The sequence below is a fragment of the Mustela lutreola genome, chromosome 16 (genome assembly GCF_030435805.1).
Source record: "Mustela lutreola isolate mMusLut2 chromosome 16, mMusLut2.pri, whole genome shotgun sequence".
Lineage (NCBI taxonomy): Eukaryota > Metazoa > Chordata > Mammalia > Carnivora > Mustelidae > Mustela > Mustela lutreola.
Window position 1 is genome coordinate 28,633,439 of NC_081305.1, and position 20,727 is coordinate 28,654,165.

The window sequence follows — 20,727 nt, forward strand, 5'->3', positions numbered from 1 at the left end:
GTGAAATATCATTTGCCCTGTTTTACAATTTGAGGAAGCAATTTCTGGGAATTCAGTTGGCTGTCATCGCACAGTTGGAAAACAGTAAAGCCCCAAGTGAAGGCCAACAGTTATTGAGCACCTATTATGTGCTAGGCACTGTGCTAGGTCTCAGGATGATAAAGATGAATGAGATATAATAGCTCCTATCCTCCAGGTGTTTATATCTTTGTGCAGAATAGTCATGCATTCAAATCATCCAAAGAATATTTGGAAAATGTCCAAAGGGTAGTCGATCTCAGACGCAGTGGGAACAGAGAAGGGACAGTCTTCACAGTCGAAATGAGGATTGTACTGATTTGAAAGGTAGATTGGGGATTTCCCTAGCCAATGAAATGTGATCAGCATGTAGGTTAGTGGAGAAGACTAGATATCCAAAATTATGGAGAGGGTATGTTTGTTTTCACCTGCAAGAAATCCAGAACAGCTCCATCAGAAAGATCATTGTGGTGGGGGGCAGGGCGTGTTGGAGAACAGGGCCAAGAGCGGGCAGAGAATACTGAAGCTCAGAAAGGCAAAGTGACTTGCCCAAGGTCACACAGCAGACAGAGCTGGGAGTTGAAGCCAGGTCTACTCACAAACCCGGTGCTCTTTTGGCCGGATAATAGTTTCCCTGGGCTGACCACACTGAGAACACACAGCCCTCACATCATGATTCTCCCCATGTGACCTTATTTGGCCACAGCAGGTTTCCAGTCAACACATATTTTCAAGTTCTAAATTATGAGTGCCCAACCTATGGGGAGGACAGAGGTTTAAAAACGTCTTAAGCTATTGTGTTGGAGAATGAAACGTCTGTAAAAACGAAACAACGTGTATGTACAAACCTGCTATAGAAGTTCCCCTTCACAGCTGAACTGCCGGTCAGTGATTACCTATTAACCTGGTTTTATTTTATTTTATCTTATTTTATTTTAAGTGTACCTCATTTCATTTTTTATCTTCTATAGTCCACTTTAAAAATGTTTTTCCCTTCATTCCAAATATTCTATCCTAAAACCAAATCTCTGACTCCCCGCAAGTGCATCCTTGCTGGTGAGTTTAACTGGGGCTCTTCCAATCTGCCTCATTATACACGTATAGGTGCATCTCCTTGAATACATTTTGTATTGTTTTCTGTGCTATAATTAGGTGGCATTGGACGACACATCGCATTCTGCAAGCCCTAGGCAGCATCTTGTCGTCAAGCCCACTAATGTATTTCTGCATCAAGACATGTGAGTCGTCACATTAAATGAAATTAAGAATCTAACTAGCTTCATGTCAGTTCAGGCAACGTTTTGCCGCCAAGTAAGTTTGTTCCAAATTTATGGGGGGAAAAAAAAAGGAAACCTTCACATTTTCAGAGGTTTTTATTCTTTTAAAAATTGCAGGTTAAGAGGGGCTCCTGAGTGACTCAGTCGGTTGAGCTTCGGACTCTTGATTTCGGCTTAGGTCATGATCTCGGGGTCGTGAGATCGAGCCCTGCATGAGGCTCCGTGACAGTGTGGAGTGTGCTAGTCCGTCTTCCTCTGCTCCTCCCCCTTCTTGCTCATTCTTTCTTTCTCTCTTAAATACATACATAATGAATATATACATACATGAAATCTTTACCAAAAAAATTGCAGGTAAGACACTGTGTACCAGAAGCACATTTAACTTCTCTGTTCCGCCTCTGATAGACACCTTTGCATCTCCAACTCTGTCAGTTCAAGCAATGCTTCACAAGCAGACCCCAACCCCACCCATGTCTTCCTGTGAACCTTTGGGAGACTGTCTCCAGGGTAGACACCCAGAAGTAGGGATCCTAGGTTCCCAGGATTTACGTGTACTTAATTTTTCTAATCACTGCCAAATTCCTCTCCAAAATACCTCGTGGATTACACTCCCACCAGCAATCCATACAGGAGAGGCCCTGTTTCTTAACATCCTCATCATCATTGAATATCATCCAATGATCTGACTTTTCCCCCAGTTTAAATGGTATAAAATGCCAACCCGGTTTGTTCTCCTTTGCATATTTCTGACTATCTGTGAGCATGAGCTTTGTATACATGGTAGCTCTTTCTGTTTTTCTTTCTGGGAAACACATATTTGTATCTTTTTGTACCCCTTACCCTTTTCCCCCAACTCTATCATTTGTTCTTTTGGGTTCTGACAAAAAAAAAATAAAAAATAAAAAATCAACATCTGCTCCAAGGTCACTAAATTATTTATATAATTTTTTTACTCTATTTATTAAGATTTACTATTCATATTTCAGTCTTTAATTCATCTAATTCATCCAGTGCTTACGGTTTTGTTCACACTGTGGGGTTGTGATCCAGCTTCTCCATGCTTCGAGTTCATTTCTCCTTTCACTAAATAATCTGTACTTGTCCGTTCATTGGTGATAATATCTCTCTTAGATACCAATGAAATACAAAATCCTCTTAGGACACTAATTGGAATTGTATGTATTTTTATTTAGGGAGATTTAACATCTTTGTTTTGCCAGGTCATTCCATCCAGGAGGATGTTTTGTCTCTTTATTTATTTTTTTAAGATTATATTTATTTATTTGAGAAAGAGAGAGAAAGCGGGGAGTGGAAGGAGAAGAAAAAGCAGATTCCCTGCTGAGCACAGAGCCCAACACCAGGCTTGATCCCACGACCCCGAGATCATGACCTGAGCTGAAATCAAGAGTTGGATGTCCAGCCAACTCTGTTTATTAATCTGTTTATTAATTTGAGTTTTCTTTTATACCCTTGAAAAGTGTTTCCATTTTTTATTTTCTGCTTAGAGGACTTTTGCACACTTGGTGCTTTCTAATGTTACTTCTTGTTCTAGGCAGTATCCTATCTTTTATTACCACATTCTAGTTGGTAATTATTAGAGTAAAGTCATTAGCTCTCTCTCTTTTTTAAAAATATTTTTATTTATTTATTTGAGAGAGAGACAAGGATAATGAGAGAGAGCACACAAGTGAGGAAGAGAGAGTAAAACAGGCTCCTTGCTGAGCAGGGAGCCCGATGTGGGGCTCGATCCCAGGACCCTGGAATCATGACCTGCGCCAAAGGCAGACACTTAACCGACTGAGCCACCCACATGCCCCCTCACTTAACTCTCTTAAAAGGAGCACATTCAATGCATCTTCACTGAGTACGTCTTTTGCCATAGTCTTTTTATCAGGTGATGGCTGTTCTCTATTAGTCTTATATTTAAAAAAAATAAATACAAAGAAACTTTAGATATATCACTGCTATAAGACATTTTTTCCACTTTCTACAAAGATTGTCATGGACTTATGGTCCTTAACTTCCTTCATGGGGTCAATAATACTGAATTTATTCTGATATTAAATATTATATTCCTGCCATACATGCTATCTGTTCAATTATTTTTTAAAATACATATGTTGAATTTAGCAAACTATGTTTCTTATGATATTCACATCTCTATTTTTCATGTAAAAAAACTTCTTCCTTCTTTCTCTTCTGTGTTGTTCTTACATGGCTCTCTCTGCCCAATAAGAGACTTTGGCTTTCCAATTGCTACAATCCTGGCCTCCAAGAGACCCTGACCATATTTAAGACAAGCTCTGTATGACATGTATGTGTGAGAGAGAAACAGACAGAGACACAGCTGTCCTGGCCTGGAGGAACAATATGGTTAATCTATACATGAATAGAATTTTGCCAAACGAAAATGGGACTAGATGTGCTACGACAAACAGAAAGAGGACAAGTTCTTGGGGTTCTTTGACTTCTGAAGTGATTGCAATATTCTCAGGCAGAACCCATTGTGGCCAGTCTGCTTGTTTTGTTGGAGTTATTCTTGGAGACTCTGCCACCGCTGTGATCCATGCTAGCCTGAGATATGCTAAATGGAGAAAATAAAGTATTTCACGGTCTTGGTCATAGAACTCAATAACTGTGACCTGACATATTCTTAGGAAAATAAACTTCAAAACATCTGGATGGGAAAAGGGAACTAATTTCTTGTGTACATCGTATGTACCAGAGGCAATGCTGGGAATGTCCTATATTCTATCTCATTTAGTCCTCATAGGAGCATAGCAAATGAGGTGCTGCAAGCCTCATTTACAAATAAAGAAAACAGAAACTCCAAGGAGCTAAATAAACTGGTTATTAAGTAGTACAGCAAGGATTCAAATCCAAATCTGTCTGAGTCTCTGAGTTTTTTTAATTACACTTTTATCTCTGGTATTACTAATCCGCCTTTCTCGCCTTTCTCCTGTCCTTGTGAATGTATATCCTTGCTTATTTATTTATGACCAATCAACCCCTTATAACCTTCTTTCCTTTTGCTATGGAAATAACCCAAGGGCAGTAGTTGCCAAAACAGCTTGCATTAGCCTATAAATGTTTTCTTCTTCCACCTTAAACCCAGGGGACGCTCAGGGCTGGCTGCCACAGGAACCAAGAACAATAGCTTTTGAGATTCTGTCTGCCCTCAAATCAGATCAGGGTCTTGGAGAAGTGACCTGTTTTACAAATACAACAAGAAAGAATAAATTTATAAGTAAGAAATTTCCATTTCCCATTTTAATACCTCTGATGAATGAAAGAATAGCTGATGGTTGAACTTGAAGAAATTTGAAGTTTATAGGTAGTCTCCCATTTTGTTCTAGGAAAAAAGAAATAACAGTTTTATGGTATTACAAGTAAGTAGAAAGCAATAAGAGCAATAATTATTTACATGGTTATAGTTCTTCAATTGTCAAATTGTACTAATGCTCTTCCTCTCTTTTGATACTTCCAATAGTATTTTAAAACAGGTAAAACAAACCCCCATTTTTGCAGACAAGGAAACTGAGGCATGGAATTGTACCCAAGTGAAGTTGATTGCATTAATTCCCCTACCTCTTCACTTTAAAATGTATTCATTCCCTTTGTCATCTATCTTTGAAGTTCTTCTCATTGACAGGTAGAGTACATTTCTCTGACCCTTGATTCTGTCTTTAACCATGTAATTTGCTTGGATCGATAGGATGTTAGCAGACATAACTAAAGCAGAGACTTGAAATTGCTGGGTGTGTGTGTGTGTTTGCATTTCTCTGGTTTCTTTCTTGCTCTTCAGACAGTACCATGAGAAGAACAATGCAGGCTGGCCAGCTCTCCCAGAAAGGAAGACATGAGACACATGGACAAAGCTTCCCCAGCAAAGATACACCAACCAACCCCAACCTGGAGCAGAGCCTCTCACTGACCTGCAGATTAACAAGCTTTAGTTATATATGAGTGTTGATTTAAGCTACAGAGTTTGGGAGATAGTTTGTTACACAGCAGTAGCTAACTGATACATTAGATAAACCAGTGAGTAAGTTCTAGAGCTGGAATTAGAATCCAGGTCTTCAAACATATTGTTTTTCTATGATCAGTTGCTTTTCATGCAGATAGACATTTATTTGAATGTGAAGATGGAGCCTTCTTGGTCAAGGATCATGTCACACCCATCTTTGTTTGATTCCTCAATACCTAGTCCAGAATGTTGAATATCATAGGTATTCAGGATGTGTTTATCAAGCAAATAAGATGTGCTTATCAAGCAAATAATATCAGAAACGGACTTCTATTCTTTTATTTAGTTTTTTAAAATTCTTAATTTTTTAACAGATTCTTCTTAATAAAAATAAAATTAAAAAGGAAGATACATTATACACGGTCAGTGAAAGCCTCTAAAAATAGGTGCCAGTAACTACACAAAAAGGGCACGATCATCATTTTCATTTCCGACATCTGTCCATGTGCGGCATATTTCCTCTCTGAAGAAAGATCAAACCCCATAAAATGCATCATTTATATGCCACTCCCCATTATGAAGCAGCATGGAGACCATTAATGAGAAGCAAAGGCTAAAAGAAGAGTTTCAAGAGTTGCTTTCAGGCAGACTGCAGTGAAAGGCACAGTCCTATGGGACTGATGTACACAGGCACACAGGACAAACATGGTACCTGATTCCCTGCCCATCCCCCACCCTCACCCCTGTCCCCACTCCCCCCAGTTGCCACAACAGCTTGAGGTAGAGAATTTGTAAAACCCACATGGAGAGCTTTCTCCTCTGATTTTTTAATCTCAGAAGTCCAACAGTGCCGACGAAGGTAGCTGTGACATTTCCAATTTTCCATGCACCAGGCCCATTCCATTTTCCTTCCTGGTGCTGCTTCCATGCTACAGTAAACCTCCAGCTCTGACAATAATTACAGCCGGAATAAAACGAAGGGAGTAATAGGAACAAAGCGTGGCTGTAATTGCCTTTTCATTATTTGCTAACAGTTAGTTATTCAGTCACAGGGAAAAATTACACAGTAATTGGATGACAATGGGGAAGCAATCACTGAATCCCACAACTATGATATTTTTGCTTGTTGGGCGTTAGACCTTTTATTCATATTTTGATTAAACAGCTGGAGCATTAAACTGACATACGAATGTATCCTTGGTCAAATTCCGATGTGTTTGTTTCTACCCCATTCAAAATGTTGAATTTAAACTAGCACATACAGTAGACCTGTAAATACTGTAGTCTATTGACTTTCAAATAAATCTCTCCTCTTTAGCCCAGTTCATAAAGAAAGCATGGTGAGTGTAATAGCACAGACTTTTTTTTTTTTTAAACACATCAGTTTCCAGTTGGTGTTCTAAAAAGGAACAATGTGAAACCAACATGGTGCATTCTTTCTGCATTCAGATTTTCCCCTAATTTAACTTTCTAAAACCAAGATCATTATAAATAGCTCCTTAAAAAACATTTCCCCTTTCTCCTTCCTACAGATAGAGCAACTGAGGCCCCGAGAGGCAACTGAGACATTCAGAGTTATCCCAATTCTCTCTTCTTTTTAGGACTTAGAAACCAGACTTCTGACCCTTGCTACGTTATCAAAATGTCTTCTGTCTCCACATTTGCTTGCAGGAGGAGAATGAGAAGAGCAAGACAGGTAGGATCTATGCCTGCAAAAGCACAGGTCTCCATATGCGTGCGCGCGCACACAGGCACAGCACGTGGATGCTATACATTGCTTGACCATGTAACCATCATTCAAACATGGTTTCCTGCTCCATGTTTATGACCTTCATAGTAAGTTTCATAGTTAGTATGACCTTTCCTCGTATTAAGAAGTTCCTTGCTCAAGATCATCAAGCAGGTCAGTGTGACAGCAAATGATTAAAACTTAGAATCTAAGTTTTGACCCTTGAAGTCATTGGTGACTTTTTGCTACTTCTAAGTAATCACAATTTTCCAAGCCAATCCATATCATTTCATGTTTACCCTCTGCTAGGCAACATGAGGATTCAAAAGTGAATTTAAAATGCCTGTCTTCAAGGAGCTTAGTCTCTCTTGACAGAAAGCATGAACCAAGGCATGAATAGGTCAGTGTATTATCAAGGGCAATCCTCTGACTGCTGACCCAGTTTGGGCTCCTCCATAAGCAAATCCTGAGACAAAGATTTAAATGCAACCAGTTTACTTTGGAGGTGATCCCCAAACCTGAAAACAAGATACGGAATGAGACCAAAACAAAAAAGGCAGGAGGCCCAAAAAGAATGCATTGAAGGTTACTGCCAGGGGATCTGGGGCCATGCCCCCTGGGGAACTCTGGGACACAGTGGAGAACAGTGTTAATCTGGCCCCCTCCTGAAGGGTGAAGGAATGGGTGTTATCCTAGCATCCTGACCGTCACGTGTTCCAGGCTGTTTCTGAGAGTATTAACTCTTTGCATTTCCCTTCCACTCTGTGCAGGAGCCCAGGGTCTGCCAGAAAAAGCTCTTGGCAGAATCCTCCCATATCAGCAGGTGAGTGCCATGGTGATGCAGGTGGAATGCTGACAGTATCTACCACTGTGTTGAAAGGCAGTTTCTCAGAGTGGGTGGTGTGGCTTTGCAAGACTTGGAAGGTGAAGGAAAGAACATTCTAGAACAAAGCTCACACCTACATGAAGGCATAGCTGCAGACCATCCTTTCTGAATGACCTACCAGGTTCTGTTCCAGAGGTAGAGAGTGCTCAGTTTCATCCTAGCAAAACTCATTATATACATTTCATCTATCTATCTATCTATCTATCTATCTATCTATCTATGCTTTCCTGGCATTTAAGGCTCTTCATAATCCAGCCTTCGGTGACCCCTTGACAAGTTCTTAGCAATCCATCTTGGGCTCCTATTCCTGCCCACACTGATACCTGCCTTGCTGCCTGAGTCCCGCCTTCAAGGCTCTTCCAGTCTTTGAGGGTCTCACCTCCAAGCCTGCCTCCTACAGTCTTTCCCCACAACATTTCTCTGCACCTTGCTCCCGACCCAACACTCTTAGGTAACCTCCAGTAACTTCTGCCCAGAAAAGCTGCAATCTCTCTATGCATTTCCCAAGCCCCCAAAACTCCGGAAACTCAAAGGATTTTGTTTTTATTTTCATTTGTTTACTTTGCTTTTAAAAAAAATCTTACATAGTAGGAAACCCTGACCCGAACTGACTTGAAACTATTTATAGTTTTTATTTGATCTAAATATTCATACATTTCACTGCTTAAATATTCATGTTGTTTGGTTACAGAATGCAGCCCCAGACCCTGCTGCAATTTTACATGAGCTTTATGTTTCTTTTCTAAAATGTTTATATGAGCACCAGATTTCTTTGCTAAAATCTGAACAATTCCAAATTATGAAACATGTATATCTGGCTCAAGAGAATCACATATGGGTTTGTGAGCCTATAACAAACAACAATAATAATGGATGCTACTATAGTCTATTTTGATATATATATATATATATATATATATATATATATATATATATAATTTTAATCCTTACAAGGACCTGACAAGAGAATTCTAGTAACTAATATACCTTAGGAAAGTAAGGTTCAAAGATGTTATGTAACTTGCCTCAGGTCACACAGCTAATAAATGGCAGAGCCAGGATTTGAACCTCAGACAGTCTGGCAGAGTCCCAGCTCTTTCTTGTTTCACTGAGCTTCTAAGTATGAGTGCCTGCCTTGGGGTTGTTCAAAACACTCAACCCAGACTGATCTTCTGGCTTGTCCCTGAGTATCTTCTTGGAGACCCTTTCTCCTTCCAACTCTGAATTCTCAGCTCTGAGATCCCAAGCCACCATCTTGCCCTGGGTCATTGCACTGGTGCTGGGTTTGGGGTGAAACTTCCAGAAGTTTCTTGCAAACTTTAGTGATCTACAACTCCCCCACACCACAGCCTCAGATGGAACAACTTGCCTCTTGCAGCCTGGCCCTGGTTGTTGAACATCTTCCTCTGGCCCCCCTACCTGTAGTCCCCTCTCCCAGGCTCCTCCTTCCAGCCCCCAGAGCCTCACCCCTGCCTCTCCACTGTCTTGAAGCCTTTCTAAGATGGAAGACCATGTTAGTCTGTGCCCTGAGCGTTAATGATCCCAGGACACTGAGTGTAGCCGTATGTGATGTTGGGGAGCAAGAATACTTAACTGAAGGAAGCGGGCCACCTCTAAGTTCCTTTGCTAATATAGACATAGCCTTGCTTTTGAAATCACTCTCACACCTGAGTCTCCTCTCCTACCCCCAGCAGTCTGTGCCAGAACAAAACAATAAATGGAGGAAGAGACCATGCTCTTAATGAAGAGGATGACTATTCATTAACTGCCCATTCTGCATGGGTCACTGTGGTCAACGACTTAGGTGCCATGTCTCTGTTGACCCTCTAAACAGCCCTATAAGGAGGTCCCATCACTGTGCCCTTTAGAGCCAAGAAAGGTAACTGGCCCAAGGCCTCATACTTACTGTACCAGTCAAGTGTTGCCGGGGTAACTGTATAGCAAATCCCTCCAAAACTCAGTGGTTAAAGATAAGCCATTAATTCTTGCTTTCACCTGGGTTGGATGGGATAGCTTTCTTGACTTCATCTGGGCTCTGGCAGGCTTGAGTCCAAGGGTCTCAAGGTCTGCTCCAAATATCTCTCATCCTCCTCGGACCAGGGATCTGTCTGTGCACATTTATCTCCCAGTCCTGGCTAAAATACAAGAAGAGCAACCTCCAAGCCTATCAGAACCACTAACATCCCATTGACCAATGCAAGTCATGTGGCCAAGCCCAACATCAGCTACATTGGAAGTACACCTCACCCAGTGTGAGGCAGTGGTGGGTAGCGTGGACACGTCCTACATCTATGGAGGAGGGAAGTGTACTCCTTCTGAGGACACGTGGGGGATGGGATGCAGAGAAACCATCTATTAAGCGGTAAGCCTAATCTACCACCCCACTGGAAGGTAGAGCCAGAAATTACTCTAGTGACAAGCACTGGAGTTAAACCCTCATAAGCATTGTCTTATGTAGTAATGAGTAGCCAAGGAAGATCTTGTCCTAGGAAACAATGCCCATGCAGGCTATGGGTTACTGCCCTTGAGTCTGAAGACTGAGGTGCTTGAGAGGAGGTGGAGTAGCCTGAGCAGTGGAAGGCTCAGGTAAGAGTGTGCTCTGCCCGGCTGACATCCGCCCCTCCACCCCCAACACACACATGCACATGACCTTGCCTTTGTGCTTCTGGCTGGGACTCGGACCCATCTTTAGACATTGAACTTCCTCATCCCTCTCCATGCAGTCTTGGAAGGCATCATCAAAGTCCAGAGCAAGTGCATTTGAATTCTTTGCCGGCAGCAGACCTGTTTTCTTGTGTTTAAAGAGATTGTTAGAAATTCCTAAATTTTGGAGCTGTATTTTTACCAGGCAGGAGGAACGAGTAGAAGAAGCTCCCAGTGGATTAATTTATTTGTATTTTGCTCTAACTCCTGGCATTTAGAAAAGGCTTGAAGATCTTATTAATGTTTGCTATTTTTGATTTGCTTTGGAAGATGCTAGACTAAACCACAGAGTCCTGGAAAATAGACTTGTTATTTTCCTTTTCACAGGCGCCAGTTCTGGAACTATTTTCCCCAGTGCCAGGGTGGCTGGTCCTCAGCTCCTGTGCTACCACTTGTCACCACCCTCACCCCAGCAGACATTGCGAATAGATCCCAGCACTGTCGCCCGCTAAGCCCAGAGATGGCCCCAGATCCTCCCCGCACAGTCCTCCAGAGATCTGCCACTTTTTGATCAGAGTTAATACAACCTAATTGCCATCCTTACTCTAAAACTTTTTAATATTTAACATGCCAGTAAAGTAACTTTATCCGAATCATTGCAGAATTCCGATAAAGATGCTGCCATCTTCTGTTCTAACTCTTATTATGCTGCTATGCAACTCAAAAATCATCAGTCTCCAAACTCCTTCACTTGCCATCAGGGTCCTCCAGTACTTGACACTCTCACTCACCAGGAGTAATGTCCTTGTAAACCTTTATCAACCCTTGTGATACGCAAAATTCTAATCAGGCTCCCAAGATTCCTGCCTCCGTGGTATATATGCTCCATGTCATCCTCTCCCCTTGAGTGTGGGAGAAATCTTTGACTAGGTTAGATTACTAATTAGTTGACTTGGAGTTCAATCAGCAGAGATATCCTGCCTGGGTGGGCCTGTCCTAATTAGGTGAACTTTTAAACGGAGAGACTAGAACCTTCCAGAAGTCAGAGAGATTCTCCTGTTAGCCTTGAAGAAGTAAGCTCCCATGCTGTGCGAGGGTCTACAAAGGAGCACGCGACGGAGTCAAGACCCTGAGAGTGGCCTCTAGGAGCCAAGAGTGGCCCCTGGCTGATAGCCAACAAGAAAATCGGCACCTGAGTCATACGACAGCAAGGCACAGAGCCCTGCCAACAACCACATGACCTTGTGAGAGGAGCCCGAGAGAGGAAGACTTTGATTTCAGCCCTGTGGGGAGAATCCAGCTAAGCTGAGCCCAGACTTCTGACCCACAGAAGCTGTGAGATGATACATGTTTGTTATTTCAAGCTGTTAAGTTCGTGGTGATTTTTTAATATAGCAGTAGGAAACTAACACTTCCCTCTCCTCAACCCACGTGCAAACCCTTATTATTATCCATACCCAGGCAAGTTTTTCTACCTTTGGGGAAACTTTGATCAGAGCCTTTTTTCATGCCGGGAGTCTTTTCTCATCTCTGTGCCTGAACCATACCCAAATATCACCTCCCCTCTGAAGCCTCATCTTGGTAGACCTAGACATACGTTGCCTGGTCATTTTTGTAATGCTACAGTTATTTTTCTTTGCTTGGGCCTTGTATCGTCAAATGCCCCAAGCACTTGTTTTTAGCTCCTGTCAGACTACAGGCTTCCTTGGGGAGGCTCCGTGTCTACCTCATCCTTGTGATCCATTCCTACCTAACTCCCCACACTTGTCGACACACATTTTAAGCCTTTGGAAACAGGTGAAAAGGGCTGTTGATTGAAGTTGAAATCCATTTCCACAAGGCTTCTAATTTACATTAATGTTTACCACTTGGTAATTAACAATAATGAAGCCCTTTCATAAGGTCCATCATCGACAGTACTAGGGAAAATAAATACATGGCTGCCATCAATCACGGAAATCAAGGCCAGAAAGAAATGAATTTGGGGTTATGAGAAACTACAGAAGAAATATTTGAGGGAGAGCGTGGTGGAAGACAAAAGTTAGGTTCTTTATGAATTTGGGGTGCCCGGGTGGCAATCAGGTGTTCATTCATCCCTTTCCCACCTCACCCTCTGGTCTCAAATTCAGGTTCCCTGCCACCTAGAAACGTGTGCATCTGACCCCCTACTGCATGAGTGCTGCTCTTTGAGGCAGCGTTATTTGATGAATAAGCAGAGGGAAAAACATAATACATGAGAAACTACCATAGAACATTCATCCTGAAGACCCAGAGAATGAGTAGTCCTCTAAAAATGATTTACTGCTGGAAACAGAAGAGGAAATTAAAAAGCTATTTAGCATCCTCCATAGAATACTGAAGGAGACCATTATTTTTTGAAGAAGCAGATGAAAGCCATAAAGCAGATACAAACTGACAAGAGAATATCATACAGAAAGAGAGAGAGAGAGGAGAATTGTGAGCAAAATAAAAATGCCCAAAGAAGGGTCCTGGGTGGCTCAATCATTTGGGCGTCTGCCTTCAGCCCAGGTCCTGATTTCAGCATCCTGGGATCGAGTCCTGCATCAGGCTCTCTGCTCAGCGGGGAGTGTGCTTCTGCCACTTTCTCTCCCTCTGTGCTCTCTCTCTCTCTCTCTCAAATAAATAAATAAAATCTTTAAAATAAAAAAGAATACCAAAACCAAACTAAAATCTTCATCAGAGGCAAGAGAAAGCAAAACTGACAAAAGAAAACTGAGTGAGCATCAGAAAGAACAAACCTGAGCCACGCTACCAGGACGAAGAGAATAAAACGATGAGATAGTGTGGCAGTGCAGGCTGAAAAAGGTCTGAGTTTATAGATCTGAATAGTTCATCACATTTTAAGCAAAACTACGGAGAAGAAGTACTCAAATTGGCCTGCATACTGATTTTAAAAAAATTATAAACATCTGTAAAGAAAAACCAGATGTTTTAAAATAGAATGCAAATCAGGTCACCTAAGATCTTCTGGACAAACCCGAATGTCAGAAGACAATGGAACAACATCTATGGAATTTGCAAGGAAAGCCTCAAAAATGATATTGCACATGTTTAGCGGGTGGATTTGCATATACGAAGCTTTTGGGACAGACCCCAGTATGCATGTATGCAAAAGCTCCAACAGAACTCAAAGAAAAGAAATGCACATTTACCTAATATTTATTGAACATTTTTTATATGCCTGGCACACTTCAAGGAACTGGGGTTTACAATGACAATTGAGGCAGAGGAAGTTCCTGCCATCATGACACTTACATTGTAACAGTAACAATGGAAATATGCAAATAAACAGATACATGGCATACTCTCCAGTAGATAATGCTGTGAGGATAAAGAAAGTGGGAAAAGGTGATAAAGAATGACAAGGATTGGTATTTTAGATAGTGTGGCCATTAGAGGACTTGTCTGAGAAGGACAGGCTAGAGAGTAAATAACAGTGCAAACCAAAGTCATGGAAATGGCACATGAAAGACCAAGAGAGGGAAACTTGCTCACCATGCTTGGGGGAGAATTAATGAGGCCAGGATGGTTGAGCAGAGCTGGAGGATAAGAGATGTAAGAGATGAATTTGGAGAGAAAGTCATGGGGTAGATCAAGTGGGGCCTTGACACTGGGATTTCAAAGTCTGGATTTCATTTCAGACACAATGGAAACCATTGTGCGGATTTTGTGCGGATTTTGTCTAGGGGAGTAATATGACCTGACTTATGTATTGAAAAGATCACACGGGAGTTGATGTGGAAAATTAGACAAGGAGAGGGGAAGGGTCCACTGGAGGTGGGGAACCCGATCAAGAAAGCCACTAGAATAGCCCAGCTGGCCTAGGGTGGTGACTTTCGTCAGGGTGTCAGATGCGGAACCATTACAAAATGAACGAATTTTAGATATATTTTCAAGGTCTTTACTGATGGGTTAGATGTCAGGTATGTGAGGAAGAGAAGAATCAGTAAGGACATTAAAGGGCTTGGCTTGATAAATAGATAAACAGAGGTGCCATTCTGAGATTGGGATATTGGGAAAGGAGCATAGAAGAAAAAAAAAATCAAGTTTCTGTCTCAGACATGTTAAATTTTAGATGGCTGATTTTAGGTGGTTGGTATTGCCTACCGTAAGCTAAACCCCCATATTTCAGTGGCCAACACAGATTTGTTTCTCACCCATTAAGCCAATGCGGATAGTCTTGTTTGCTGAGACCATCAGTGTGGTGACTCAATGATCTGGCTCCTTCCTTCTGTGGCTCTACCTTCCCCTTGGGCTGACCTCTACTGACAAATGAGATACCTAACTAGTAACATGGCCACACCTAGATGCAGGGAGGCTGAAGGATGGGAGAGGAAGGCTTTAGCCAGGTAGCTGCTTCCTAGCTGCATGCAACTATGCTAGGGAAGGAGACACATGGATAGTGGACCTTTACTCACCTCTTCTGTAACAACCAAGTGACGATACTGAGTGCCTGGTAGGATGCAGGCACCCTAGTCAGGGGCAGGACGAGAGTCGAAGAGATCCACTTCTGAGGGTCAGTGGCATGTCCGTGATAAATGGCAAATAAAGCCAGGGAGAATGGATTCAATCCTTAGGGCAAGGGGCCACAAACTACAGGTTGAAGGATAGCCATCTTGATCCATTGAAGTTGTGGGGGGACACACCTGTGCTCATTGTTTCTCGTATGTCTTTGGCTGTTTTCACACTCCAAGGGCACCATTACCAAGAAAAAAGAGTGGGAATTCTTTTTGTGTGTGTCCTTCTAGAAGGTTTACCTATGTCTATCTGTCACCTGTCATCCATATATCTTTTTAGCCACTATCGTACAAATACATGCATCAACATACAAAGGGATGAAAAATATTTGTGTATATATTTATCTGGGACATATATGCATACCTTTTTAGATTACTTAAAATGGTTGCACTATACACATTGTTTTATAACTTGGATTTTTTTGCATTTAATGTATCTTGAACATTTTTTGCATGACAGTGTATATAGGTCCCTTCTGTCTTTCTCTCTGTCTTTAGTCACTGCCAAGTATCCTGTTTTATGGATTTGCCATAAAGCAGTCCTCCATTAACTGGCAATTTGATTATTTATTTTTTTTGTTCTCCATACCCCCCCATGCTGTCATGAACATGGCTATACTTTTTTTTTGAGCACTAATACAAGTCTAGCTGCAAGATAAAGATATTGAAAGGTAAATGGCAAGGTCGAAGGGTATATACAATTTTAATTTTCATATTTACTGACTATTTGCCTTCTGAAAAAGCTGTGCTAATATGCCTTCCCATTAACAGTGTATGAGAGGGTTTGTTAGTTTTAAAACCATTTAAAATTAAGAAGGATCTGAATATGATTATATAGTAATATATTTCAGATTGAGTAGAGCAGTCACCACATTATGTATATGAGTTTGACTTTGATTCCTTTAGAATAGGATCCATAGTATAATCTTTAATATTCTGTATGTATCTAATGTGAATCTTACTTGACTCAAAGAAGCATTTTATAAGACATTTAAAAATTTGAATTGGGCCTTACACAGGACTGCATGACTCATATGAAACCATATTGATAAACTAGCTCATTTTGTCTCTTACCATGACATACATAAAAAGATATATTGAATAGATCTGTCATGTGATAGAGGAAATGTTTTCTATTAAAAAAATGTCTACCACACTTCTCCCAGGTTCTGCGGCAATGCAAATTTTGTATTATGGTTCTTCGTACATTTTTTTCTTGCAGCTAGATCTTTATTAAAGTCAATGAAAGGCTGTGCTTTTCATGTTATAAATAGGCATCATAATTATCTAATGCAACTACTCCAAAAATCAGATTAGTAATTAGCTGGACCAACTGATTGGTATGACTTCCTGGATGTGGCTCTTTAATGTTGAACATTTACTTTGTGCTTGAAGGATTTGTTTGTGTGTTTCCTATGTGTGATGAGAGCTTTTCAATAATTAGCTCCTAAGGGATGTCGTATTCCAATAGTTAAAGAATAATTACAGCCTTATGAAAAGTGAAATGACTTCGGCTTCCTTTTGTTGTGGTTTAATTGTATGCAACAAGTCTAGGAGGCATCTCATTTCAAATGGTGATAGTGAAGATGTAGCTTTCATTAAAAAAAATGTGTGAATATCGCAAAGTGGCAAATTGATATAATTTTGAAAACAAACAAGCAAACCACCCTATTAAAACAGGCCTTGTGTTATTTCATTAGTTCATAATTTTGATTACAAATTAAACTGTGGCAGAGTGAGAAGTTGTAAGGTTATAACTACAATGAAGTGGAACTTTAAAAAGTTCACATCAAAAGGCATCAGCTGGGAGACAGGCATTGTAATGGACTGCTAATTAGTGCCAACCACAAAAATAAAGATAAGTAGAATGACAGGCCAGTTCTCACAGATCATACAATCTGGGGGAGAAATGAGAGTCAAACACTAAAAAGAATATTATTTTTTCAGTGTCCTTCCTTTTATTTTTGAAAACATAGCTTTTTGAGGAAAAAGAGAAGGTTGCAAATCCAAGTGTTCCAAGGTATCTTCTTCACTCTAAGCTCGTGAGAGGTGATAAAAGGTGCTAAGTTATACAATATCAGTCAGCTCTTGCTGCAATAACACTGTGTAACAAAACAGCCCAAAACTCCATGCCTGAAAATAACAAGCATATATCTGGCACCCATAGGTCTGCGAATTGGCCACAGCATGGCTGGACAAGGCTTGGACTCCAGGATCCAAGCCATAGGTCGGGCTTAGGTCTGCTTCATCTATCCTCTTGGGACCGATGGCTGCCTATAACATGGTCGTCTCACAGAGAAGAGCAGAAGTGGAAGAGCTAACCCAAAATGCATGAGGACACAAGTTTCTGCTAGGTTAGTGGTAAATTTCCATTTGCCAAAACAAGTCACATGGCACCGCCCAAGATCAATGAGTAGGAAAGTGTGCTCTGCCCATAGCACGATATGTGAACAATCAGTTAGATGATCATAGTATCACATGTCAATCATCATGGTTGATATTATATCCCCCACTGAAAAAAATTAAGATCAGCCCACATTTATTGATATATATACACACCCATCTTCTATATCAGGCCATGATTAATTGAAAGTGTTCAAGAAAAGGAAATCTGATGAGCCCATTTTACTTGCAGTACTAAAGGTAACAAGACATAGTAAAAAGCCATACATCTTGTGCAGTGAGGTCTGGGACAATGGAAACCTGAAGCTGAAAGGGTTAAAGGAATATTTTCCTTCTGTCCATCTCGAAAATCCTCTAGGCCAAATGTGTGATGTGAAAAGTAGACTTGCTTTGAAAACGCTAGAGCTTTGCCTAAACTTGCATTATTATTCATGCAGAGTCTCTTCTTTCAAGGCATCCTATGAGACAGTTTATCCCAGCACTGATGAAATTAAGAATTCCCAGAGCTCTGGCAGCCTTGTTGAAGTCAGACACCTTGGACATTGTTGAGCTAGGGTATGGTTTGGAAGGAGGAATAATATTGTAGAAACTTCTTGGCCAAGTGACATCACCCATTTCAGAATCACTGATTGTGATTTTGAAGCAGATCATGGAGGAATTCCAAGCCAATCTGTGTTTCTCCATCAGGTAACTGGAGAAGATGAGAGATGGTTTCTTGCACAGCTCTGTTTTGACCATTACATGATGTCAACAAAGAAAACCCACTGCTTGTGAACTTGTTTTTGGAAATTTCCACATCCCTGGAAATGGTGAAACGTTGCCTGAAAGAAATTCTACAGTATCTGTGTGTAGCAGACACCATCTGTGCCCTGCCGGTGTCTCCTTAGCGCTCACTGTCCCTGCATTCGGATGACTTCTTGCAGTAAACACCTGTCACTCTCTGCCTGAGCATATTTTCTGGCTGCTGGAGTAGGCTTGGCCCATGCACCAGGCAGGCCCCAAATGCTGTAAAACTGAGTGTCTCCAGAGGAGCAGCCTCAATCAGTGATGGCTGGGCATTGATGTTTAAGCACCCGAACTTCCTGCCCCCTTGTTTGGGACAATTCTGAATCACATCTTCCACTCTTTCCCAGCATTTGCAGGTAGAACAGAGACCGAGTGGCCCACAGCAATAACCTGCTCCATAATGCACTCTGTATTGTCTTCTTTCCATTCCCTGACTCACTTCCCCACTCCACTACAGGTGCTTCCTGGGATCACCTCCAAAGTAAACTATTTGCACTCAAATCCCCATGTCAGGAGCTGTTGGGGGGAAACCCAACCTAACACACTGTACACCTGCAAAGCTTGACATTTCATCTGGTTTTGCTACTTGGTGAATAAAAAAGGCTCTGTTCATTATCCTAACTGTCTGCTTTTTTCAGAAGATTCTGCGGGTGTCAAGAGTCTGCCAACAATGCTGACAGGCATCTGGTCAACTGCACAGAAGCGTCTCTATGAGATCAGAGCCAGGTCCTGATTCCCCACCTTTCCAGGGGGCTTGTCAGAAAGTGGGAACAGACTGAGAAGCCTTGCTCCAGCATCCTGAAGTTGCCTGGTGTCCAAGGACAAGTTTTAAGATGTTTGATGGACTTTTAGATGGAAGAGAAGTGCTTATTCTCAAAGCGATTAGGAAGAATATCTTTATGTTTCAGCATCTTTGGCAGACTTTCTTTTTTTTTCTTTTTTAAACCAAATAAACAGGATACATCTTTCCATTCAGTATTGTACCATCCTTGATATGGAAACTGTTGAAAATAAGCTCTGAGCCCCTCAGACTTCAGACTTCTCTTCTAGATGAGGGTACTGGTGGTGGAGAGTTTACGTATTGCCTTGATTTTAAGCTGTAATCTACTGTAAGATGTTTCATTACTTTAGTAGCAGTTTGAGGGAAGGAGGAGACACAGTCTACATCATTTGAGTTCCTTGGCTCGAAGAGGACAAAACCTTGCGCAAAAATTTTAACATGTACATCTGAGAATGAAGGAATTAGGGGATGGAGTCTGATCAGTGTTCGAGGAATGACTTCATAGATACACCTGATGGTGGCCAATCCTTGTTAGTTTGGGGGCAGGTAGAAGTGATGGACACCTGGAGAGGTTACAGTGGGTTTTGACATTTTCTTTTCTTTCTTTTTTTTTTTTTTTAAGATTTTATTTATTTATTTGACAGAAATCACAAGTAGATGGAGAGGCAGGCAGAGAGAGAGAGAGGGAAGCAGGCTCTCCGCTGAGCAGAGAGCCTGATGCGGGACTCGATCCCAGGACTCTGAGATCATGACCTGAGCCGAAGGCAGCGGCTTAACCCACTGAGCCACCCAGGTGCCCGGGTTTTGAAGTTTTCTTAAGCTCAGTCATCCTTAAGTCTGAAATGTATAACCTTCAGGCTGCCTCCAATGGTGTCAATGAGACAGAAGCTGACACAGATGACTCCTGTGACTCAACAAAGGAAGTGATGTAAAACACATTCCACCATCTTGGTGAATTCTGGCGTTTCTCTGACTAGCCTCGGGTCCACCTGGCCGCAGGAGCCACGGGAATTCTGACACCTTTTGTCACTGTTCATGTTCATGCAGCAGCCTTGCAGCTCTTACTGCTCTCGGAATGAAGAAGAAATGAAATAGGTCGCATGTCACCGATGACCACATTGGATCCACACATTCGCCGTCTCAGTCAATCCAGACCAAAGAACCTTCTGGTAGAAATTTACTTTTGAGCAGAATGAATGTTTATTTTTTTTGCTGGCTTTGGGAAATTTGTATCTATTTCCTTTTGAGGGAGGAGGAAGTAGCCATTCATTTTTATCTGGAAAAAAAAAAAGACTGAAAGACAAAACTGTATAGAGATTGATTTGATTGATGACTCTATGAGAGGTGTATATTTCCTGTGCTATAAATGAGTTATATGCACACTTTCGCATGGATGTGCTTTTTCCAGAAGTTCATAGATTCCTTTCGACTTTTCAGTGGGATTGCAGCCTCATACATATATATATATATATTTTGGATTATTCATTACTGATTTTCTTTGGAAACTAAGGCTTGTAGAAGTTAATTAATTAATTAATTTGTTTGTTTGTTTATTTGACACAGAGAGAGAGACAGTGAGAGAGGGAACATAAGCAGGAGGAGTGGGAGAGAGAGAAGCAGGCTTCCCGCTGATCAGGGAACCCAATACGGGGCTCATCCCAGTACCCCAGCTAGGACCATGACCTGAACTGAAGGCATA

At 41.4% G+C, this 20,727-nt stretch overlaps 1 long non-coding RNA gene across 1 annotated transcript; it reads left to right on the forward strand.

The window, feature by feature from the left end:
• The first annotated feature begins 6,588 nt into the window (after nucleotides 1-6,588).
• LOC131818821 (uncharacterized) lies at nucleotides 6,589-17,406 on the forward strand. The gene is made up of 3 exons (XR_009348944.1): nucleotides 6,589-6,958; nucleotides 7,762-7,814; nucleotides 17,226-17,406. It is a non-coding gene; the product is annotated as an uncharacterized LOC131818821 (long non-coding RNA).
• The last annotated feature ends 3,321 nt before the right edge of the window (nucleotides 17,407-20,727 follow it).